General features: G+C 55.1%; 6 gene segments (V, D, J or C); all 6 read right to left on the bottom strand.

Annotated features, from left to right (window-relative positions):
• Positions 1–3564: 3564 nt before the first annotated feature.
• Positions 3565–6615, bottom strand: LOC308535045 (Ig lambda chain C region-like). The segment is given in 3 exons: positions 6587–6615; positions 5286–5356; positions 3565–4017 (listed from the first exon to the last, which is right to left on the bottom strand).
• Positions 6616–6998: 383 nt separating this feature from the next.
• LOC308535044 (Ig lambda chain C region-like) lies at positions 6999–10390 on the bottom strand. The segment is given in 3 exons: positions 10175–10390; positions 8771–8810; positions 6999–7484 (listed from the first exon to the last, which is right to left on the bottom strand).
• An 89-nt stretch (positions 10391–10479) lies between these two features.
• LOC308535043 (Ig lambda chain C region-like) lies at positions 10480–13144 on the bottom strand. The segment is given in 3 exons: positions 13136–13144; positions 12233–12272; positions 10480–10956 (listed from the first exon to the last, which is right to left on the bottom strand).
• An 804-nt stretch (positions 13145–13948) lies between these two features.
• On the bottom strand, positions 13949–15764 carry LOC308535085 (Ig lambda chain C region-like). The segment is given in 2 exons: positions 15719–15764; positions 13949–14430 (listed from the first exon to the last, which is right to left on the bottom strand).
• A 1671-nt stretch (positions 15765–17435) lies between these two features.
• LOC308535042 (Ig lambda chain C region-like) lies at positions 17436–19570 on the bottom strand. The segment is given in 3 exons: positions 19559–19570; positions 19203–19242; positions 17436–17911 (listed from the first exon to the last, which is right to left on the bottom strand).
• Positions 19571–20914: 1344 nt separating this feature from the next.
• On the bottom strand, positions 20915–23614 carry LOC308535041 (Ig lambda chain C region-like). The segment is given in 3 exons: positions 23606–23614; positions 22694–22802; positions 20915–21391 (listed from the first exon to the last, which is right to left on the bottom strand).
• Between the last annotated feature and the right edge of the window lie 242 nt (positions 23615–23856).

Genomic DNA, 23856 nt, shown 5'->3' with positions numbered 1-23856 from the left:
TGCAACCATCAAAATCCTAGAAGAAAACACAGGCAGTAAAATCTCTAACGTTTCTCATGCAATATTTTTTCTGCGATATCTCCTTGGACAAAGGAAACAAAAGAATAAGTAAACAAATGGGACCAAAGAGCTTTTGCACAGCAAAGGAAGCCATCAACAAAGTGAAGAGACAACCGAATAAATGGGAGGAGAACATATTCACCAATGACACATCTGATCAGGGGAAAATACCCAACATGTATAAAAAACTCAGAACACTCCACACCAAAAAAATCCCATTAAAAAATGGGCAGAGGGCCTCAGTAGACACCTCTCCAAAGAGGACACGCAGACGGCCAGCTGACATAGGAAAGGACGCTCAGCGTCACTAATCATCAGAGAGATGTAAGTTAAAACCACAGGAGCGACCACCTCACACCTGTCAGAGTGGCCATCATCGACAAACCAGAACGACAAGTATTAGCAGGGATGTGGAGAAGAGGGAATGCAGATTGGCGAAGCCACTGTGGAAAACTGCATGCAGGGTCCTCAAAAAGTTAAAAATGAATCTTCCTTACGACCCAGAGATTCCACTTCTGGGATTTACCCAGAGAAACCCAAAACACGGGTTCAAAAGCATATGTGCACCCCTATGTTCATCGCAGCATCATTTACAACGGCCAAGAAATGGAAGGGACCCAAGTGCCCATCAGTAGACAAGGGGGTGGATGGAATATTACTCAGCCATGAAAAATGAATAAAACCTTACCTTTCGCGACAGCATGGATGGACCCAGAGGGTATTATGCTAAGTGAAACGAGTCAGAGGAAGCAAACAGCACAGGAATTCACTTAACTGTGGAATCTAAAGAAAACACAAACAAAACTGAAGCACCCATTGACAGTTACAGAGCAGTCACGGGAATGGAAAGTACAGCCTAGGGAATAGAGTCAATAATCTTGTGATAACTGCGTGGTGCCCGTTGGGGGACTGGAAATATCGAGGGGAACACTACATAAATGATATGATTGTCTAACCACTAAGCTGTACTCCTGAAACCAACATAAAATCAAATCCAAAGAAAAACAAAACAAAATGAAGGAATAGAGCCCGGCCGGCGTGGCTCAGTGGTTGAGCATCAACCTATGAACCAGGAGGTCCTGGTTCCATTCCAGGCCAGGGCACAGGCCCAGGTTTCGGGCTCCATCTCCAGTGTGGGGCGTGCAGGAGGCAGCAGATCCATGATTCTCTCTTCATTGGTGTTTCTATCTCTCTCTCTCCCTTCCTCTCTGAAATCAATAAAAATATATCTTAAAAAACACACACAAAGGAGTAGTCATCAGAGACAAGGGCACAGGACAACTCTCCGGGGTCCTTTGTCTGACCTTCTGCCCTGCAATGTTTCCCGGGTATTTCCGGGTGAGAGTAAACTCCCCTTCAAGGAAAAACAAAGATTCCTTCAAACTCAGAGGCCGGAAGCGACGGTCCCCTGGAGCGAGAGCAGCGAGGAGGGACAGGAGGGGTCTCTCACCAGGTGCCTCGGGAGCCAAGCGGTCCAGGGGGCTGAGATGGGCAGAGAGAAAAGGCGAAGGACGCGGAATTCCAGCGCCAGTCAGAGCCTAGACCACACTGGATGGGAAGAAGAGAAAAATGGGCCCAAATTCTGCTCGCCTCCAAGGAGGAGGGGGCGGAAGAGCCTCACCGAGGATGGTCAGATAGGTCCCCTCTGCCGAACACAGCACACAGTGACACAGCCTTGAACATAAACCCCCTGTCGCCCCCACCGCCCCGGCCGGGCCCAACTGCAGCTGCACGGGAGGCCCCAAGTCCAGCCCCCTGGTCATGGGGGCCGATCTGGCCCATGGGGGGGGGCGGTGCGGGAGGGTGCCCCCTCCCCACCTGCAACTCCGCTTCCTTGAGGGGTGACCTTTCCTCCATCTGTCCCCCGTGGTGGCAGGGGTAGGAGGGAGTGTCTGAGGGTCCCATCACATCCAGGGACCCTACAGTCCCGGGAGGGGCTGTGTCTCTGGCTCCTTGGGGAATGTCAAGTGGAAGGAGAGGGAAGTCCAGTTTACAGCCCAGAGATGATGGAGCCCGGGCGGCCATGGGAGGGTTCTGGATGCCACACGTGTCCCGGACACATGGTCTACCAGGTGTACCGGTTAATAATGCGGATTTCCCCCAATAGACGGAGTCACACATATGTTGATCTAGACGCGATTTGATATGTACGCTATTTGGTTGTATTGCTCCTTCAGATTCCCACTTGTTCCGATTGATGGCACGCGCACTTTCTGAGCGGCACTTCAAAACGTACGAAGAAGTGGAAAATTGGGGCTCTGAATGGTCTGCCTCAAAACAAGAAATTGGGACGGTCTCCACAAATCACCTGAAAGATGGGGGAAATGTGTAGCTAGCGATGGCCATTACTCTGAATAAAGCACTTTTGATGTTTCTCTTGAAATTATCGTGTTTTCTTTGATTACAAAATCCACATTTTTAACCGGTTAACAACTAATCTGCATTTTTAACCAGATCCCCACCCAGGGCCAGCTTCTAGGACTATAATCTCCCGGGGATCTCGGGGTCCATGTTAGGTTCCCAAGAAAACAAGTCAGTTCAGAGTCATGCACATGACTTATTCTCAGAATCATATTCTTGATTTTATTTATTATTATTATTTTTAATATTTTTATTGATTTCAGAGAGGAAGGGAGGAGAGAGAGATAGAAACATCAATGATGAGAGAGAATCATGGATTGGCTGTTTCCCACACTCCCCACACTGGGGATCGAACCGCAACCCGGGCCTGTGCCCTGACCGGGTGTGGAACCATGCCCTCCTGGTTCATAGGTTGGTTCTCAACTGCTGAGTCATGCCGGCCATATTCTTGACCTTAGACTAGTGGCCCATCTGCTACCCATGGCTACTATGACATGCATGTTTGTGGTGGGCTCAGTGGTGGGCTGGCATCTGAGGGGTTGAAAGGGAGCAGAGCTGGCCCCTAACTCCACTGGCCTTGACCACAGATGGGACCCAGATGGGAGAGGTGGTCCCCAGGAAAGAGTCCAGGTGACTGGCCACGGTCCAGGAACCGAGGGTTCTGTAGTGAGTGTAACAGTGAGGGGCCAACGGTCAGGGCACATGGCAGTGATGACACAGGGGCAGGGGGAAGGGGGCCTAAAGGAGGAGGAACGCTCTAGATTGGGAGGATGGAGAATTTCCAGAAGGAGGGAGCCATGGAAGGCATGTGAATGAGGATTTGGGGGGAAGAGAGCTCAGGCACTACCCTGGTTTCCATGGGGACCAAGGGGAGTGGTCCTTGGGGGTGGACATGGTCCACAGGAAAAAAGCAATTTTAGGGCAGGCGTGAGAAGTGTGCTCTCCTGCGTTCTGCAGCCCCTACCCCTTGTTCTAGAACATTCTCTGGGCAGCTCTGGGTGAGAGGGAAACCCCTTCAGGGAAACATAAAGACTCTTTCACTGGGTCCTTTCCTACAAGGTCAAAAGGACAGTTTTCACCTTTGAGGATAGTTGAGTTCAAGGTCAAAGTCCAGAAACAAAAATGACCAAGAGAATATGACATCTGATTGACAATAAGAATATTTTATTGAGAGCTGATCAGGTGCAGGGAGAAGAAAGAATGGGTGTGGGGGTAGGGAGATCCTCTTGGGGGTCCTGAAGTCTAGACCCCCAAGGGTGAGAGGACTTGGGTTCTAGGAACACTCCGAGGGGACCACTGTCTTCTCCACGGTCTTCCCGTCGTGCGTGACCTGGCAGCTGTAGGCGCTGGCGGACTTCCAGTCCTGGCTGGACACGCTCAGGTAGCTGCTGGCCGCGTACTTGTTGTTGCTCTGCTTGGAGGGCTTGGTGGTCTCCACGCCCTGGGTGACGGGGGTGCCATTTGCCTTCCAGGCCACCGTCACGCTGCCCGGGTAGAAGTCACTCATGAGACACACCAGTGTGGCCTTGTTGTTGTTGTTGAGCTCCTCAGCGGATGGAGGGAACAGAGACACGGAGGGTGCAGACTTGGGCTGGCCTGTGGGTGCGGGAGGGGCAGGAGGGGAGAGGCTCAGGGGCCATCCTGAAAGCTGCTGCCCTCGGTCCTCCTGTGGGCACAGTGTCCTGAGGACCATGCAGGACCCCGAGGGCAGGGGCCTCTCTGGGTGTGAGCGTCCATGCCATGAGTTTGGGGTGTTCTTAGCTCAAGTCCCCATTTTCCTGAGAAACCCTGAGCCTATACACCTGCCATCACCGTCCTTGTGGGCCCCGTTCTGCCCCCCACACATCTGACTGTCACCCTCTGGCTCTGCCTTCTCCTGGTATCTGACTGGGCCTGTCTGTGTCTGTCCGTCTGTTTGACCCACAAAAGATGCTCTGAGCCCTCTGACCTGCTGGGCCCATCTGTGGACACCTCTGACCTGATCCTCGGTGCTGGGGGCTTCGGAGCATCTGCCCAAGGGCTCAGTTTCTCACCCAAATCTATGTCCCTGTAACTTCTCTAACAGGGCACACTTTTAGCTGATGAATCAGAAGTCTGTCTGTCTGTCCTTGGGTCTCTCTCATTGTTGAGTCAAAGCCTCCCCACAGATCGCTCCTATCCCTAGAGCTTTCGTGCCATAGATTCTGCATTCCCTTGAGCAAGTCTTAACAGAGACCAAAGGCCACCTTGTCCTCATACCTGTCCTTCCATGACCCTTCCTCCTGCACCTTCTCCTCCCCCCTGTGTCCTTCCTCCTGCAGGCTTCCCTGGTGCCAGGCTGGTCAAGACTCCGCATGGCAGCTCCATGCAGTCCCGGGGAGCCCTGCACCCCAGCACCATTCCTGACCCCTGTTCATGAGCCCACAGTCCCTGAGACCTGCCCTGAACCTCTGACTTGTACGTCTCTAGTCTTGGTCACCCTACAATGTTCATGTGGTTAACCGCTCAGGCCTGCTTATCCTCCCTTAGGATGTGAGCAACCATTGACCCCCAGAAAGAAATCTGGCACAAGAGGAGCCCATCAGATGAAGACAGAACAGAGCCCGTCCAGAATCCAGCAGGTCCTGGCAAAAAGATAGAAGAAACCACAGGTCATCCTGTCCATTCCTCAGTCTCTGGGGTCCGAGGTGAATGGCTGGTGGTGACCGTGGAGCGAAATAGGACAGAAAGAGCGGAGATGGGAAGAGCTCAGGGCCCCAAAGGCTGGGATCCTGGTGGAAGCTTGGCCACAGGCTGAGATAAGACCCCCCCAAAAAGAGCAAAACTAGCAGAAAAATGCCCCGACTGCCCAGAGAACAAGGAAGGATGGGGAAGGAGAGACTCACCTAGGACGGTCAGCTGGGTCCCTCCGCCGAACACAATACACTGTGACACAAGCTCATACAAAAACCTCTCTCTGGGAGGCCCTGCCCCACCCCTGAGCCCACCCCTCTCCCCCTGCAGCTGTGATGGAGGAAGCCTGGGCCACTGCCCAAGCTGGTGGTGACTGGCCTGCAAGGGGCACACACATTGTCCCCCCTTTCAGACCAGCAGGTGACAGGATAGGGGACAGGGTGCATTGCAAGGTGATAGCACTGTTGGAAGCAATTCTCCCAAAAGAACTTGGTGTCTGATAGGCTGTTTCCACTGCGGTCTCCTGGGATTTGGGATGAGTTTGGAGGCCGTTTATTTCACGGTGAGTGAGGTTCCGAGGGAACGGGTGGCACATCTCTCTTACGTCCTAACAACCTTAATCCCAGGGTGAGAGCATGAGGGGCGGGCGGCCTGTAATCCCTCTCCCGCTCCCTCCCCTCCGTGGAAGGGCAGGCTGGCCTGTGTAGGATTCTACTCCCACTCTATGTCCCCAGCCATCTGATCCAGACCTCTGGCTTATGGTCCCTATGGACAGCCTAGATAGGGATAGCACTGGGGATGTCAGGGTGGGACAGTAGTCTTTGCCTACCTGCCCTTTAGGGTGACCTTGGGGGTGTCCCCTGCCTTCACTCCCAGAGTTGGAGTGGTTTGGGGGTGCTGTGTCACCAGGAAACTCTGACCTTGCTGTAAACCATAGGCCACTTGCCCCCTGCTCTGAGCTGGTCTCACCTGCCCTTACTGGACTCCTGAATTCCAGTGGATATGCCCTCCCTGGGACGACACTGGATGCCCATTCTGTGCCCAGGACGGTGCCCTTTGTAATCCATCAAGGACAACTCCCATGTCTATTCCACCTGAGATGCTGACATCACCTTCTCGATCCTTAAAATCAACCCTCAAATCTCTCAGGTTGATCTGACTTCAGGGTTTGAGATCTTCATGATGGAGGTCCCAGGCCTAAGCAAGGGTCACCTTGAGCCTGAGCCTGACCCAAGACGATGTGAACAGAAACTGAGCTTCCTTGTGCCTCATCCTCAACCCAGGTTCCCACACCAGTGATGATGAGTCCCAGGCTCCCTGACTTGCTAGAAGGAATGATCATGATGGGGGAATTGTTAGGCTCCGTGATATTTAACTGTTTCTCTGCTGCAGGACTAGTCAGTGCCATTGCTTAGCTCACGTGCATTGGCAGAGTTTGACCAATGCCCCATGGGAGGCACTATTCCAAGCTTTCCCTGACTCTGAGCTGATGGGCCAACCATGAGCCCCTCACCTGGCAATGGCTCTCCCATTGGGCTCCATGATGGACAGGGATGTTCAATGTCTGTTCCCAATGAGCTCAGCCTTGGCTCCATGATTTCCTTCCCAATATTTCCATCTGTAGCCCACCGTGCCCTCCTGGGACCCTCTTCAGTTTTCCTTGATTGCCCCTCAGGGTGCTCACATCTTTGTCACTCAGCCCCTGTTCCTTTCTGGGGACAAGTACTGCCTCCCAGGGGCCAGAACCACAGGAGAAGTTCCTGCCCTGGGAACCACCTCCCAAGGGAACTCAAACTGATTCAAGTACCTGGTGGGTGAGTGGATGGACCTCAGGTGAGTCCATGTCATGTCATTCCTGTCCTGCCCTTTATTACCGACCCTTCAACCCAGAGACCCTCCCCCACACAGAACACACATGCGAAATGTCAGATGAGAAATGACAGGAGTTTATTCAGGAGAAGGGGAACCGGGGAGGGATGGCCACATGCCCAGTCTGAGCGACCAGGGCAGGAGCCGCAGGGGGACAGTGGGGAGCAGGGGAAGGGAGCGTCTGACGGAGAAGTGTCCCCAGAAGTGGGGACTCAGGTCCTAGGAACACTCCGAGGGGACCACTGTCTTCTCCACGGTCTTCCCGTCGTGCGTGACCTGGCAGCTGTAGGCGCTGGCGGACTTCCAGTCCTGGCTGGACACGCTCAGGTAGCTGCTGGCCGCGTACTTGTTGTTGCTCTGCTTGGAGGGCTTGGTGGTCTCCACGCCCTGGGTGACGGGGGTGCCATTTGCCTTCCAGGCCACCGTCACGCTGCCCGGGTAGAAGTCACTCATGAGACACACCAGTGTGGCCTTGTTGTTGTTGTTGAGCTCCTCAGCGGAAGGCGGGAACAGAGACACGGAGGGTGCAGACTTGGGCTGACCTGTGGGTGCGGGAGGGGCAGGAGGGGAGAGGCTCAGGGGCCATCCTGAAAGCTGCTGCCCTTGGTCCTCCTGTGGGCACAGTGTCCTGAGGACCATGCAGGACCCCGAGGGCAGGGGCCTCTCTGGGTGTGAGATCCATGCCATGAGTTTGGGGTGTTCTTAGCTCAAGTCCCCATTTTCCTGAGAAACCCTGAGCCTGGACACCTGCCATCACCATCCTTGTGGGCCCCGTTCTGCCCCCCACACATCTGACTGTCACCCTCTGGCTCTGCCTTCTCCTGGTATCTGACTGGGCCTGTCTGTGTCTGTCGGTCTGTTTGTCCCACAAAAGATGCTCTGAGCCCTCTGACCGCCATCTGTGGACACCTCTGACCTCATCCTCTGTGCTGGGGTCTTAGGGGTTTGCCCTCAGGGTTCTGTTCCCACCCTCCAATCTACTGGTCCCGTACTCTCTCTTAAGTGAGTATGAGTTTTTCTGATGGACAAAATGTCTGTCTGTCTGTCCCTGAGTCTCTCTCATTCTACAGTCAATGGAGTCTGGCCTAGTCGGTTATATCACTGGAACTTATATGCCAATAATTGTACGTTACCTTCTGAGCAGATTTTCGTCCTGCAGAGACCAAAGACCACCTTATCCATACCTGCCCTTCCATGCCCTTCCTCCAGCACCTTCTCCTCCCCCCTGTGTCCTTCCTCCTGCAGGCTTCCCTGGTGCGAGGCTGATCAGGACTCTGCATGGCAGCTCCATGCAGCCCCGGGGAGCCCTGCACCCCAGCACCATTCCTGGCCCCTGTTCATGAGTCCACAGTCCCTGAGTCCTGCCCTGAACCTCTGACCTGTGTGTCTCTAGCCTTGACCCTGAGCTTCTGGGTCACCCTAAAATGTTAACCCGGTTTCCCCTCGGTACTTCTTTTCCTCTCTTCCCCTTAAGACAGAGGCCACCAGTGACCTGCAGATAGAATCTTGTCCCACAGGAGCCCATCAGGGGAAGACAGAAGAGAGCCCAACTGGAATCCAGCACGACCCTCGCAGACAGACAGACAGAGAGAAGAATCCACAAGGCATCCTGTCCATTGCCCTGTCTCTGAGGTCAGAGGTTAATGGCTGAAGGTGACCAAGTAGGACAGTAAGAACAGGGGTGGGAAGACCTCAGGTCCCCAAGGGCTGGGGTCCTGGGTGAAAGCTTGGCCACAGGCTGAGGCAAGACCAGAAAAAGAGCAAAAATAGCAGAAAATGGCCCAAACTTTGTGGGGGAGCAGGGAAGGAGGGGGAAGGAGAGACTCACCTAGGACGGTCAGCTGGGTCCCTCCGCCGAACACATAACACTGTGACACAAGCTCATACAAAAACCTCTCTCTGGGAGGCCCTGCCCATCCTTGAGCCCCCCGCCCCCCCATCCCCTCCCCCTGCAGCTGTGATGGAGGATGCCTGGGCCACTGCCCCAGGGGGTGTCTGGTCTGCAAGGGGCACACACACTGTGCCCCCTTTCAGACCAGCAGGTGACAGGATAGGGGGCAGGGTGCACTGCACGGACATAGCATTCTTGGAAGCAATTCTCCCAAAGGAATTAGGTGTTTGACAGGCTGTTTCACTCTGCTCCCCTGGGATGTGGGATGAGTATGGCGGACATCTCTGTCACCGTGAGGGAGGTTCCATGGGAATGGGTGGCACATCTCTCTTATGTCCAAACATCCCTAACCCCTGGGTGAGAGCATGAGGGGAGGGCAGTGTGTATTCCCTCCCCCCCTCCCCTTCTAGGGAAACACAGGTTGGTCTGTGTAGAGTGTCTACTGGCAACTTCCTATGTCCCCAACCATCTGATCCAGACCTCTGGCTTATCCTTCCTATGGACAGCCTGGATTGGGAGAGCACTGGAGATGTCACATTGGGACTGTAGTCTTTGCCAACCTGCCGTTTAGGGTGAGCTTGCGGGTGTCCCCTGCGATTCTTTCCAGGGGTGGAGTGGCGTGGGGTGCTGTGTCAGCGGGAAGGCCTGACCTTGCTGTAACCCACAGGCCACACTCCCCCTGATCTGAGATTGTCTGACCTGCCCTTACTCAGCTTCTGATTTCCGATGGATATGCCTTCCCTGGGACGGCACTGGATGCCCATTCTGTGCCCAGGACTGTGCCCTTTCTGATCCATCGAGGTCAACTCCCACGTCCCCTCCACCTGAGGCCTGTCATCACCTGCTCCATCCTTAAACCAACCCCCAAAACTCTCAGGTTGATCTGATTTCAGGGTTTGAGATCTTCATGATGGAGGTTCCAAGCCCAAGCTAGGGTCACCTTGAGTCTGAGGCTGACCCAAGACAATGAGAACATAAAACGAGCTTCCTTGTGCCTCATCCTCAGCCCAGCTTCCCAGCACCATGAGATCCAGGCTCCCTGAGTTGGTAAGGGGTGTGGCATGATTGTGCAATTGTTAGGTTATATGATGTTAAACTGTTTCTCTGCTGTGTGACTTGTCAGTGTCTTTGTTGACTTAACATGCATAGTCAAAGTTTGACATATGCACCATGGGAGGCACTGTTGAAAGCTTTTCATGATTTTAAGGCGAAGAGTACCTTCACCTACTAATGGCTCTCCCATTGGGTTCCATGATGGGAAAGGGAAGTTCAATGTCTGTTCCCAAGGACCATAGCCTTGGTTCCATGATTTCCTTCCCAATATTTGCATCAGTAGCCCACCTTGCACTCCAGGTCCCTCTTCAATTCTCCCTGTTCCCTCCTCAGGGCTCTTGAATCCCTCTCACTCAGCCCTTGTCCCTTGTCAGGTGACCAGGACTGCGTCCCAGGGGCTGGTCCCACAGGAGAAGTTCCTGGCCTGGGTCGCAGCTCCTTCGGGCACTCAAAGCTCATCCAGGTCCCTGGAGGGTGAGTGGAGTGGACCTCAGGTGGGTCCATGTCATGTCATTCCTGTCCTGCCCTTTATTACCGACCCTTCAACCCGGAGACCCTCCCCCACACAGAACACACATGCGAAATGTCAGATGAGAAATGACAGGAGTTTATTCAGGAGAAGGGGAACCGGGGAGGGATGGCCACCTGCCCAGTCTGAGCGACCAGGGCAGGAGCCACAAGGGTGAGAGTGGGGAGCGCGGGAAGGGAGCGTCTGACGGAGAAGTGTCCCCAGACGTGGGGACTCAGGTCCTAGGAACACTCCGAGGGGACCACTGTCTTCTCCACGGTCTTCCCGTCGTGCGTGACCTGGCAGCTGTAGGCGCTGGCGGACTTCCAGTCCTGGCTGGACACGCTCAGGTAGCTGCTGGCCGCGTACTTGTTGTTGCTCTGCTTGGAGGGCTTGGTGGTCTCCACGCCCTGGGTGACGGGGGTGCCATTTGCCTTCCAGGCCACCGTCACGCTGCCTGGGTAGAAGTCACTCATGAGGCACACCAGTGTGGCCTTGTTGCTGTTGAGCTCCTCAGCGGATGGCGGGAACAGAGACACGGAGGGTGCAGACTTGGGCTGGCCTGTGGGTGCGGGAGGGGCAGGAGGGGAGAGGCTCAGGGTCCATCCTGAAAGCTGCTGCCCTCGGTCCTCCTGTGGGCACAGTGTCCTGAGGACCATGCAGGGGCCTCTCTGGGTGTGAGTGTCCATCCACACAGAGCAGTTTGGGGTTGTTCGTAGCTCAACTCCCCATTTTCCTGAGAAACCCTGAGCCTGGAACCTGCCATCACCATCCTTGTGGGCCCCGTTCTGCCCCCCACACATCTGACTGTCACCCTCTGGCGCTGCCTTCTCCTGGTATCTGACTGGGCCTGTCTGTGTCTGTCAGTCTGTTTGTCCCAGAAAAGATGCCCTGAGCCCTCTGACCTCCTGCTGGGTCCATCCGTGGACACCTCTGACCTGATCCTCGGTGCTGGGGGCTTTGGATCATTTGCCCAAAGGCTCAGATTTTCACCCTAATCTATGTCTCCTGCTCCCTGTCTAAACTGGGTGGCATCTTTTTTGATGAAACAGAAACCTGTCTGTCTGTTGTTGGGTGGCTCTCATTCTACAGTCAATGCATCCCCAAGAATTGGTCGGATCACTAGAGCTTTCTTGACATGGATTCTGTGATTCCTTCTGTGAGAATGTTCTTCCTGCAGAGATCAAAGGCCACCTGTCCTCATACCTGTCCTTCCATGCCCTTCCTCCAGCACCTTCTCTTCCCCCCTGTGTCCTTCCCTGGTACAAGGCTTCCCTGGTGCCAGGCTGGTCAGGACTCTGCATGGCAGCTCCATGCAGCCCCGGGGAGCCCTCTTCTCCAGCACCCTGTTCATGAGTGACAGTCCCTGAGACCTGCCCTGAACCTCTGACCTGGGTGTCTCTAGCCTTGGCCCTGAGCGTCTGGGTCTCTCTAAAATTTCCACCCGGATCCCCTCAATACTTCTCCTCCCTCTTCCCCTTAAGACAGGGTCCTCCAGTGACTTCCAGATATAAATCTTGTCCCACAGGAGCCCAACAGGGGAAGACAGAACAGAGCCCAACTGGAATCCAGCACGACCCTCGCAGACAGACAGACAGACAGAAGAATCCACAAGGCATCCTGTCCATTCCCCTGTCTCTGAGGTCAGAGGTGAGTGGCTGAGGGTGACCAAGTAGGACAGTAAGAACAGGGTGGGAAGACCTCAGGTGCCCAAGGGCTGGGATCCTGGGTGAAAGCTCGGCCACAGGCTGAGACAAGACCAGAAAAAGAGCAAAAATAGCAGAAAACGGCCCAAGCTTTGTAGGGGAGCAGGGAAGGAGGGGGAAGGAGAGACTCACCTAGGACGGTCAGCTGGGTCCCTCCGCCGAAAACCCAACACTGTGATACAAGCTCATACAAAAACCTCTCTCTGGGAGGCCCTGCCCATCCTTGAGCCCACCCCCACCTCCCCCTGCAGCTGTGCTGGAGGAAGCCTGGGCCACTGCCCCAGGGGGTGTCTGGTCTGAAAGGGTCAAACACAATGTCCCCCCCTTTCAGACCAGCAGGTGACAGGATAGGGGACAGGGTGCATTGCACGGACATAGCATTCTTGGAAGCAATTCTCCCAAAGGAATTAGGTGTTTGACAGGCTGTTTCACTCTGCTCCCCTGGGATGTGGGATGAGTATGGCGGACATCTCTATCACCGTGAGGGAGGTTCCATGGGAATGGGTGGCACATCTCTCTTATGGCCAAACACCCCTACCCCCTGGGTGAGAGCATGAGGGGAGGGCAGTGGGTATTACCTCCTCTCCCCTCCCCGCCATTCCAGGGAAAGACAGGTTGGTCTGTGTATAAAGTCTACTGGCAACTTCCTATGTCCCCAACCATCTGATCCAGATCTCTGGCTTATTTTCACCAGGGGCAGCCTAGATCGGGAGAGCACGGGTGATGTCACAGTGGGACTGTAGTCTTTGCCAACCTGCCCTTGAGGGTGAGCTTGGGGGTGTCCCCTGCCTTCGCTCCCAGGGCTGGAGTGGCGTGGGGGTGCTGTGTCAGCAGGAAGGCCTGACCTTGCTGGAATCCACAGGCCACACCCCCCCGATCTGAGATTGTCTGACCTGCCTTTACTTGGCTCTTGAATTCCAGTGGATATGCCCTCCCTGGGTCACACTGGATGCCCATTCTGTGCCGGGGATGGTGGCCTTTCTGCTCCATTAAGGTCAACTCCCATGTCCCCTCCACCTGAGAAGCTGACATCACCTGCTCCATCCTTAAACCAACCCCCAAAACTCTCAGGTTGATCTGGCTTCAGGGTTTGAGATCTTCATGATGGAGGTCCCTGGCCAATCTAGGGTCATCTTGAGCCTGAGCCTGACCCAAGATCATACAAACATAAACTGAGCTTCCTTGTGCCTCATCCTCAGCCCGGTTCCCAGCACCATGAGATCCAGGCTCTCTGAGGTGGTAAGGGGTGTGGCATGATTGGGGAATTGTTACTATGTTTAATATGTGATATTAAACTGTTTCTCTGCTGTGTGACTTGTCAGTGTCGTTACTGACCTAACATGCATTGTCAAAGTTTGACAAACGCACCATGGGAGGCACTGTTGAAAGCGATTCATGATTTTATGGGGAGGAGTCAACCAGGAACCTTCACCTGGGAATGGCTTTCTCATTGGGCTCCATGAAGGGAAAGGGATGTTCAATGACTGTTCCCAATGACCATAGTCTTGGCTCCATGATTTCCTTCCCGATATTTCCATCTGTAGCTCACCTTGCCCTCCTGCGACCCTCTTCATTTCTCCCTGCTCCTTCCTCAGGGCCCCTTGATGCCTCTCACGCATCCCTTCCCCCTTTCCAGGTGACAAGGACTGCATCCCAGGGCCTGGTCCCACAGGAGAAGTTCCTTCCTGGTGTCCCAGCTCCCATGGGCACTCAGAGCTCTTTGAGGTCCCTGGAGGGTGAGTGGAGTGGACCTCAGGTGGGTCCATGTCATGTCATTCCTGTCCTGCCCTTTATTACCGACCCTTCAACACAGAGACCCTCCCCACACAGAACACACGTGCGAAATGTCCGATGAGAAATGACAGGAGTTTATTCAGGAGAAGGGGAACCGGGGAGGGATGGCCACCTGCCCAGTCTGAGCGACCAGGGCAGGAGCCACAGGGGGACAGTGGGGAGCAGGGAAACGGGGTGTCTGCAGGATAAGTGTCCCCAGAAGTGGGGACTCAGGTCCTAGGAACACTCCGAGGGGACCACTGTCTTCTCCACGGTCTTCCCGTCGTGCGTGACCTGGCAGCTGTAGGCGCTGGCGGACTTCCAGTCCTGGCTGGACACACTCAGGTAGCTGCTGGCCGCGTACTTGTTGTTGCTCTGCTTGGAGGGCTTGGTGGTCTCCACGCCCTGGGTGACGGGGGTGCCATTTGCCTTCCAGGCCACCGTCACGCTGCCCGGGTAGAAGTCACTCATGAGACACACCAGTGTGGCCTTGTTGCTGTTGAGCTCCTCAGCGGATGGCGGGAACAGAGACACGGAGGGTGCGGACTTGGGCTGACCTGTGGGTGCGGGAGGGGCAGGAGGGGAGAGGCTCAGGGTCCATCCTGAAAGCTGCTGCCCTCGGTCCTCCTGTGGGCACAGGGTCCTGAGGACCATGCAGGGGCCTCTCTGGGTGTGAGTGTCCATCCACACAGAGCAGTTTGGGGTTGTTCGTAGCTCAACTCCCCATTTTCCTGAGAGACCCTGAACCTGGAACCTGCCATCACCATCCTTGTGGGCCCCGTTCTGCCCCCCACACATCTGACTGTCACCCTCTGGCGCTGCCTTCTCCTGGTATCTGACTGGGCCTGTCTGTGTCTGTCAGTCTGTTTGTCCCACAAAAGATGCCCTGAGCCCTCTGACCTCCTGCTGGGTCCATCCGTGGACACCTCTGACCTGATCCTCGGTGCTGGGGGCTTTGGATCATTTGCCCAAAGGCTCAGATTTTCACCCTAATCTATGTCTCCTGCTCCCTGTCTAAACTGGGTGGCATCTTTTTTGATGAAACAGAAACCTGTCTGTCTGTTGTTGGGTGGCTCTCATTCTACAGTCAATGCATCCCCAAGAATTGGTCGGATCACTAGAGCTTTCTTGACATGGATTCTGTGATTCCTTCTGTGAGAATGTTCTTCCTGCAGAGATCAAAGGCCACCTGTCCTCATACCTGTCCTTCCATGCCCTTCCTCCAGCACCTTCTCTTCCCCCCTGTGTCCTTCCCTGGTACAAGGCTTCCCTGGTGCCAGGCCTGTGAGGACTCTGCATGGCAGCTCCATGCAGCCCCGGGGAGCCCTCTACTCCAGCACCATTCCTGGCCCCTGTTCATGAGTGACAGTCCCTGAGACCTGCCCTGAACCTCTGACCTGGGTGTCTCTAGCCTTGGCCCTGAGCGTCTGGGTCTCTCTAAAATTTCCACCAGAATCCCAACGTTACTTCTCTTCCTCGCTTCCCCTTCAGACAGGGGCCACCGGTGACCTGCAGATAGAATCTTGTCCCACAGGAGCCCAACAGGGGAAGACAGAACAGAGCCCGACGGGAATCCAGCACGACCCTCCCAGACAGACAGACAGACAGAAGAATCCACAAGGCATCCTGTCCATTCCCCTGTCTCTGAGGTCAGAGGTGAGTGGCTGAGGGTGACCAAGTAGGACAGTAAGAACAGGGGTGGGAAGACCTCAGGTCCCCAAAGGCTGGGGTCCTGGGTGAAAGCTCGGCCACAGGCTGAGACAAGACCAGAAAAAGAGCAAAAATAGCAGAAAACGGCCCAAACTTTGTAGGGGAGCAGGGAAGGAGGGGGAAGGAGACACTTACCTAGGACGGTCAGCTGGGTCCCTCCGCCGAACACCCAACACTGTGATACAAGCTCATACAAAAACCTCTCTCTGGGAGGCCCTGCCCATCCTCGAGCCCACCCCCACCTCCCCCTGCAGCTGTGCTGGAGGAAGCCTGGGCCACTGCCCCAGGGGGTGGCTGGTCTGAAAGGGTCAAACACAATGTCCCCCCCTTTCAGACCAGCAGGTGACAGGATAGGGGACAGGGTGCATTGCACGGACATAGCATTCTTGGAAGCAATTCTCCCAAAGGAATTAGGTGTTTGACAGGCTGTTTCACTCTGCTCCGCTGGGATGTGGGATGAGTATGGCGGACATCTCTGTCACCTTGAGGGAGGTTCCATGGGAATGGGTGGCACATCTCTCTTAGGTGCAAACACCCCTAAACCCTGGGTGAGAGCATGAGGGGAGGGCAGTGGGTATTACCTCCTCTCCCTTCCCCCCCATTCCAGGGAAAGACAGGTTGGTCTGTGTAGAGTGTCTACTGGCAACTTCCTATGTCCCCAACCATCTGATCCAGATCTCTGGCTTATTTTCACCAGGGGCAGCCTAGATCGGGAGAGCACGGGTGATGTCACAGTGGGACTGTAGTCTTTGCCAACCTGCCCTTGAGGGTGAGCTTGGGGGTGTCCCCTGCCTTCGCTCCCAGGGCTGGAGTGGCGTGGGGGTGCTGTGTCAGCGGGAAGGCCTGACCTTGCTGGAATCCACAGGCCACACGCCCCCTGATCTGAGATTGTCTGACCTGCCTTTACTCGGCTCTTGAATTCCAGTGGATATGCCCTCCCTGGGTCACTCTGGATGCCCATTCTGTGCGGGGGATGGTGGCCTTTGTGCTCCATCAAGGTCAACTCCCATGTCCCCTCCACCTGAGAAGCTGACATCACCTGCTCCATCCTTAAACCAACCCCCAAAACTCTCAGGTTGATCTGGCTTCAGGGTTTGAGATCTTCATGATGGAGGTCCCTGGCCAATCTAGGGTCATCTTGAGCCTGAGCCTGACCCAAGATCATACAAACAGAAACTGAGCTTCCTTGTGCCTCATCCTCAGCCCAGGTTCCCAGCACCATGAGATCCAGGCTCTCTGAGTTGGTAAGGGGTGTGGCATGATTGGGGAATTGTTAGGTTATGTGATATTAAACTGTTTCTCTGCTGTATGACTTGTCAGTGTCATTACTGACCTAACATGCATTGTCAAAGTTTGACAAACGCACCATGGGAGGCACTGTTGAAAGCGATTCATGATTTTATGGGGAGGAGTCAACCAGGAACCTTCACCCGGGAATGGCTTTCTCATTGGGCTCCATGATGCGAAAGGGATGTTCAATGACTGTTCCCAATGACCATAGTCTTGGCTCCATGATTTCCTTCCCGATATTTCCATCTGTAGCACACCGTGCCCTCCTGCGACCCTCTTCATTTCTCCCTGCTCCTTCCTCAGGGCCCCTTGATGGCTCTCACGCATCCCTTCCCCCTTTCCAGGTGACAAGGACTGCATCCCAGGGGCTGGTCCCACAGGAGAAGTTCCTTCCCGGTGTCCCAGCTCCCATGGGCACTCAGAGCTCTTTGAGGCCCCTGGAGGGTGAGTGGAGTGGACCTCAGGTGGGTCCATGTCATGTCATTCCTGTCCTGCCCTTTATTACTGACCCTTCAACCCAGAGACCCTCCCCACACAGAACACACATGCGAAATGTCCGATGAGAAATGACAGGAGTTTATTCAGGAGAAGGGGAACCTGGGAGGGATAGCCACCTGCCCAGTCTGAGCGACCAGGGCAGGAACCGCAGGCGGACAGTGGGGATCAGGGGAAGGGAGCGTCTGACTGAGAAGTGTCCCCAGAAGTGGGGACTCAGGTCCTAGGAACACTCCGAGGGGACCACTGTCTTCTCCACGGTCTTCCCGTCGTGCGTGACCTGGCAGCTGTAGTCGCTGGCGGATTTCCAATCCTGGCTGGACACGCTCAGGTAGCTGCTGGCCGCGTACTTGTTGTTGCTCTGCTTGGAGGGCTTGGTGGTCTCCACGCCCTGGGTGACGGGGGTGCCATTTGCCTTCCAGGCCACCGTCACGCTGCCCGGGTAGAAGTCACTCATGAGACACACCAGTGTGGCCTTGTTGCTGTTGAGCTCCTCAGCGGATGGCGGGAACAGAGACACGGAGGGTGCAGACTTGGGCTGACCTGTGGGTGCGGGAGGGGCAGGAGGGGAGAGGCTCAGGGCCCATCCTGAAAGCTGCTGCCCTCGGTCCTCCTGTGGGCACAGTGTCCTGAGGACCATGCAGGACCCCGAGGGCAGGGCCGTCCTTGGGTGTGAGAGTCCATGCCATGCAGGGCAGTTTGGGGTGTTCCTAACTGAACTCCCCATTTTCCTGAGAAATCCTGAGCCTGTACCTGCCATCACCCGTCCTTGTGGGCCCCGTTCTGCCCCCCACACATCTGACTGTCACCGTCTGGCTCTGCCTTCTCCTGGTATCTGACTGGGCCTGTCTGTGTCTGTCCATCTGTTTGTCCCACAAAAGATGCTCTGAGCCCTCTGACTGCTATCTGTGGACACTCTCACCTGATCCTCTGTGCTGGGGTCTTAGGGTCTTTGCCCTCAGGGTTCTGTTCCCACCCCCCAATCTACCTGTCCAAGACTTTCTTTTAAGTTGGTATCAGTTTTTCTGATGAACAAAAAGTCTATCTGTCTGTCCCTGAGTCTCTCTCATTCTCCAGTCAATGGAGTCCCCGCTATTCGGTCACATCACTGGAGCTTTTATGCCAATAGTTGTACGTTACCTTCGGAGAGGATGTTCATCCTTCAGAGAACAAAGACCACCTTATCCTCATCCCTGACCTTCCATGCCCTTCCTCCAGCACCTTCTCTTCCCCCTTGTGTCCTTCCTCCTGCAGGCTTCCCTGGTGCCAGGCTGGTCAGGACTCTGCATGGCAGCTCCATGCAGCCCCGGGGAGCCCTGCACCCCAGGACCTTTCCTGGCCCCTGTTCATGAGTCCACAGTCCCTGAGACCTGCTCTGAACCTCTGACCTGGGTGTCTCTTGCCTTGGCCCTGGCGCCTGGGTCACTCTAAAATTTCCATCTGGATCCCCTCAATCCTCTCTTCCCCTTAAGACAGGGGCCACCAGTGACTTCCAGATATAAATCTTGTCCCACAGGAGCCCAACAGGGGAAGACAGAACAGAGCCCAACTAGAATCCAGCACGACCCTCCCAGACAGACAGACAGACAGACAGACAGAAGAATCCACAAGGCATCCTGTCCATTCCCCTGTCTCTGAGGTCAGAGGTGAGTGGCTGAGGGTGACCAAGTAGGACAGTAAGAACAGGGTGGGAAGACCTCAGGTGCCCAAGGGCTGGGGTTCTGGGTGAAAGCTTGGCCACAGGCTGAGGCAAGACCAGAAAAAGAGCAAAAATAGCAGAAAACGGCCCAAACTTTGTAGTGGAGCAGGGAAGGAGGGGGAAGGAGAGACTCACCTAGGACGGTCAGCTGGGTCCCTCCGCCGAACACATTACACTGTGACACAAGCTCATACAAAAACCTCTCTCTGGGAGGCCTTGCTCCACCCCTGAGCCCCCCGCCCCCCCCATCCCCTCCCCCTGCAGCTGTGCTGGAGGAAGCCTGGGCCACTGCCTTAGGGGGTGTCTGGTCTGCAAGGAGCACACACACTGTCCCCCCTTTCAGACCAGCAGGTGATAGGATAGGGGACAGGGTGCATTGCACGGACATAGCATTCTTGGAAGCAATTCTCCCAAAGGAATTAGGTGTTTGACAGGCTGTTTCACTCTGCTCCCCTGGGATGTGGGATGAGTATGGTGGGCATCTGTGTCACCGTGCGGGACATTTCATGGGAACGGGTGGCACACCTCTCTTATGTGCAAACACCCCTAATCCCTGGTGAGAGCATGAGGAGAGGGCAGTGCGTATTTCCTCTGCCCTATTCTCCTTCCAGGGAAAGACAGGTTGGTCTGTATAGAAAGTCTACTGGCAACTTCCTATGTCTCCAGCCATCTGATCCAGACCTCTGACTTATGGTCCCTAGAGCAGCCTAGATTGGGATAGCAATGGTGATGTCATGGTGGGACTGTAGTCTTTGCCAACCTGCCCTTTAGGGTGAGCTTGTGGGTATCCCCTGACATTCTTTCCAGGGGTGGAGTGGTGTGGGGGTGCTGTGTCACCGGGGAGACCTGACCTTGCTGTAACCCGTAGGCCACACTCCCCCTGATCTGAGATTGTCTGACCTGCCCTAACTCTAATCCTGAATTCCAGTGGATATGCCCTCCCTGGGCTGCACTGGATGCCCATTCTGTGCCCAGGATGGGTCCCTTTCTGATCCATCGAGGTCAATTCCCATGTCCACTCCATCTGAGGCCTGATATCACCTGGTCCGTCCTTAAACCAACCCCCAAAACACTCAGGTTGATCTGACTTCAGGGTTTGAGACCTACATGATGGAGGTCCCAAGACCAAGCTAGGGTCACCTTGAGTCTGAGGCTGACCCAAGACAATGAGAACATAAAACGAGCTTCCTTGTGCCTCATCCTCAGCCCAGCTTCCCAGCACCATGAGTTCCAGGCTCCCTGAGTTGGTAAGGGGTGTGGCATGATTGGGCAATTGTTAGGTTATATGATATTAAACTGTTTCTCTGCTGTATGACTTGACAGTGTCATTGCTGACTTAGCATGCATTGTCCAAGTTTGACAAATGGACCATGGGCAGGCACTTTTCAAAGCTTTTCATGATTTTTATGATGAGGAGCCAACCAGGAACCTTCACCTAGTAATGGCTCTCCCATTGGGCTCCATGATGGGAAAGGGAAGTTTAATGTCTGTTCCCAATGACCTCAGCCTTGGCTCTATGATTTCCTTCCCAATATTTCCATCTGTAGCCCACCTTTCCCTCCGGGGACCCTCTTCATCTTTTCTTCATCGCCCCTCAGGGTGCCCACATCTTTCTTATTCAGCCTCTGTCCCTTCAAGTGAAGTAGGACGGCCTCCCGGGGGCCGGCCCCGCAGGAGAAGTTCCTGCTCTGGGTTCCGTCTCCCACAGGCACTCAGAGCTGATTGAGGTCCCTAGTTAGTTGGTTGAGCTAATGATGAGTAGATGGAGCCACATGTCATAACCCTCCTGCCCTTGGTTGAACCCAAACACCCGTCCCCCACACAGAACACACATGCGAAATGTCAGATGAGAAATGACAGGAGTTTATTCAGGAGAAGGGGAACCGGGGAGGGATGGCCACCTGCCCAGTCTGAGCGACCAGGGCAGGAGCCGCAGGGGGACATGGGGAGCGGGGGAAGGGAGCGTCTGACTGAGAAGTGTCCCCAGAAGTGGGGACTCAGGTCCTAGGAACACTCCGAGGGGACCACTGTCTTCTCCACGGTCTTCCCGTTGTGCGTGACCTGGCAGCTGTAGGCGCTGGCGGACTTCCAGTCTTGGCTGGACACACTCAGGTAGCTGCTGGCCGCGTACTTGTTGTTGCTCTGCTTGGAGGGCTTGGTGGTCTCCACGCCCTGGGTGACGGGGGTGCCATTTGCCTTCCAGGCCACCGTCACGCTGCCCGGGTAGAAGTCACTCATGAGACACACCAGTGTGGCCTTGTTGCTGTTGAGCTCCTCAGCGGATGGCGGGAACAGCGACACGGAGGGTGCAGACTTGGGCTGGCCTGTGGGTGCGGGAGGGGCAGGAGGGGAGAGGCTCAGGGGCCATCCTGAAAGCTGCTGCCCTCAGTCCTCCTGTGGGCACAGTGTCCTGAGGACCATGCAGGGACCCGAGGGCAGGGCCTCTCTGGGTGTGAGATCCATGCCGTGCAGGGCAGTTTGGGGTGTTCCTAACTCAACTCCCCATTTTCCTGAGAAACCCTGAGCCTGGAACCTGCCATCACCATCCTTGTGGGCCCCGTTCTGCCCCCCACACATCTGACTGTCACCGTCTGGCTCTGCCTTCTCCTGGTATCTGACTGGGCCTGTCTGTGTCTGTCTGTCTGTTTGTCCCCAAAAAGATGCTCTGAGTCCTCTGACCTCCTGCTGGGTCCATCCGTGGACACCTCTGACCTGATCCTCTGTGCTAGGGTCTTCGAGTCTTTGCCCTTCAGGGTTCTGTCCCTACCCGCCCTCCCCAGTCTACCTGTCCTGGACTTTCTCTTAAGTGAGTATGAGTTTTGCTGATGAACAAAATGTCTGTCTGTCTGTCCCTGGGTCTCTCTCATTCTACAGTCAAAGTAATCTCCGCTAGTCGGTGACATCCAGTGGTATGACCTTTATGCCAATAGTTGTACATTACCTTCTGAGAGGATGTTCACCCTGCAGAGACCAAAGACCACCTTGTCCTCATACCTGTCCTTCCATGCCCTTCCTCCTGCACCTTCTCCTCCCCCTGTGTCCTTCCTCCTGCAGGCTTCCCTGGTGTGAGGCTGGTCAGGACTCTGCATGGCAGCTCCATGCAGCCCCGGGAGCCCCTCTAACCCAACACCATTCCTGGCCCCAGTTCATGAGTCCACAGTCCCTGAGACCTGCCCTGAACCTCTCTAGCCTTGGCCCAGATGGTACTGTGTCACCTTAAAATTTGCACGCGTTGACTCTCTCAGGGCTCCTTATACTTTCTTCCACTGTGACAGTGGCTACAATTGACCCCCAGAAATGATCCCATGCCTTAGCAACCCATCAGGGAAAGACAGAGCAGGCCCCTCTAGCATCCAGCATGACCCTGGCAGACAGATAGAAGCGTCTACAGGGCCTCCTGTCCATTCCTCTGTCTCTGGGGACAGAGAGAAAGAGCTACTAGTGACCCGTGGATGCAAATAGGACAGTAAGAAGGAAGAAAGGAAGAGCTCACTGTCCCAAAAGACCAGGATCTTGGGTGAAAACTTGGTCAGAAGCAGAGAGAACAGCCAGAAAAATAGCAAACCTAGTAGAAAATGGCCCAAACTGCTGGAGGAGGTGGGGAGAAGAGCGAATGAGAGACTCACCTAGGACGGTCAGCTGGGTCCCTCCGCCGAACACAGCACACTGTGACACAGGCTCATACAAAAACCTCTCTTTGGGAGCCCTGCCCCACCCCTGGGCCCCCACCTGCAGCTGTGATGGAGGAAGCCTGGGCCACTGACCCAGGCTGCTGTTATGGTTGCAAGGGGCACACACATTGCCCCCTTCCCCTCCCCTACCCCCTGCCATGACACAGCAGATGACAAGATAGAGGACACAGGGTGTTGTACAGAAGCAGGATTGTTGGAAGCAACTCTCCTAAAGGAATTCAGTGTCTGATGAACTCTTTACCACTCTGGCCTCCTGGATGTGGGATGCTTTGGAGGCTATTTTTGTCACTGGGAGTGAAGATTCATGGGAATGAATGGCGCATCTCTCTTATGTCCCAAAGCCCTAATCCCTTGGTGAGAGCATGAGGGGAGGGCAGGCTGTATTTTCTCTCTCCCTCCCTCCCCTTCCAGGGAAAGGCAGGTTGGCCTGTGTACAGTCTATTGGCCACTTCCTATGTCCCCAACCATCTCATCAAGGCCTCAGACTTATCTTCCCTAGGGACAGCCTAGATTGGCAGTGTTCTGGTTGATGTTGGGGTGGGGGGTGTTCTGTAGGATTTCCAACCTGTCTTTTAGGGTGACGTTGGGGGTATCCCCTGCCTACGCTCCCAGGAGTGGACTGGTGTGGGGGTACTGTGTCACCAGAGAGGCCTGACCTTGGTATAACCCACAGGCCACACGCTCCCTGCTCTGAGCTGGTCTGACCTGTCCTTACTCGGCTCCTGAATTCTAGTGGATATGCCCTCCCTGGGCCGCACTGGATGCCCATTCTGTGCCCAGGACAGTGCCCTTTCTGATCCATCGAGGTCAACTCCCGTGTCCCCTCCACCAGAGGCCTGATATCACCTGCTCCATCCTTAAACCAACCCCCAAAACTCTCAGGTTGACCTGACTTCAGGGTTTAAGACCTTCATGATGGAGGTCCCAGGCCTATGCTAGGGTCATCTTGAGCCTGAGCCTGACCCAAGACGATGAGAACATAAACTGTGCTTCCTTGTGCCTCATTCCCACTCCATGTTCCCAGCACCAGTAACGATGCCTTGAAGAGTGTTCCAGGCTCCCTGAGTTGGTAAGAGGTGGATCAAGATTGGGGAATG

Source organism: Myotis nattereri (genome assembly GCF_964212035.1).
Source record: "Myotis nattereri genome assembly, chromosome: 19".
In the NCBI taxonomy this organism is placed as follows: domain Eukaryota; kingdom Metazoa; phylum Chordata; class Mammalia; order Chiroptera; family Vespertilionidae; genus Myotis; species Myotis nattereri.
The sequence above is the reverse complement of the archived record's forward strand: the minus strand, read 5'-3'. Positions and strand labels throughout refer to the sequence as shown.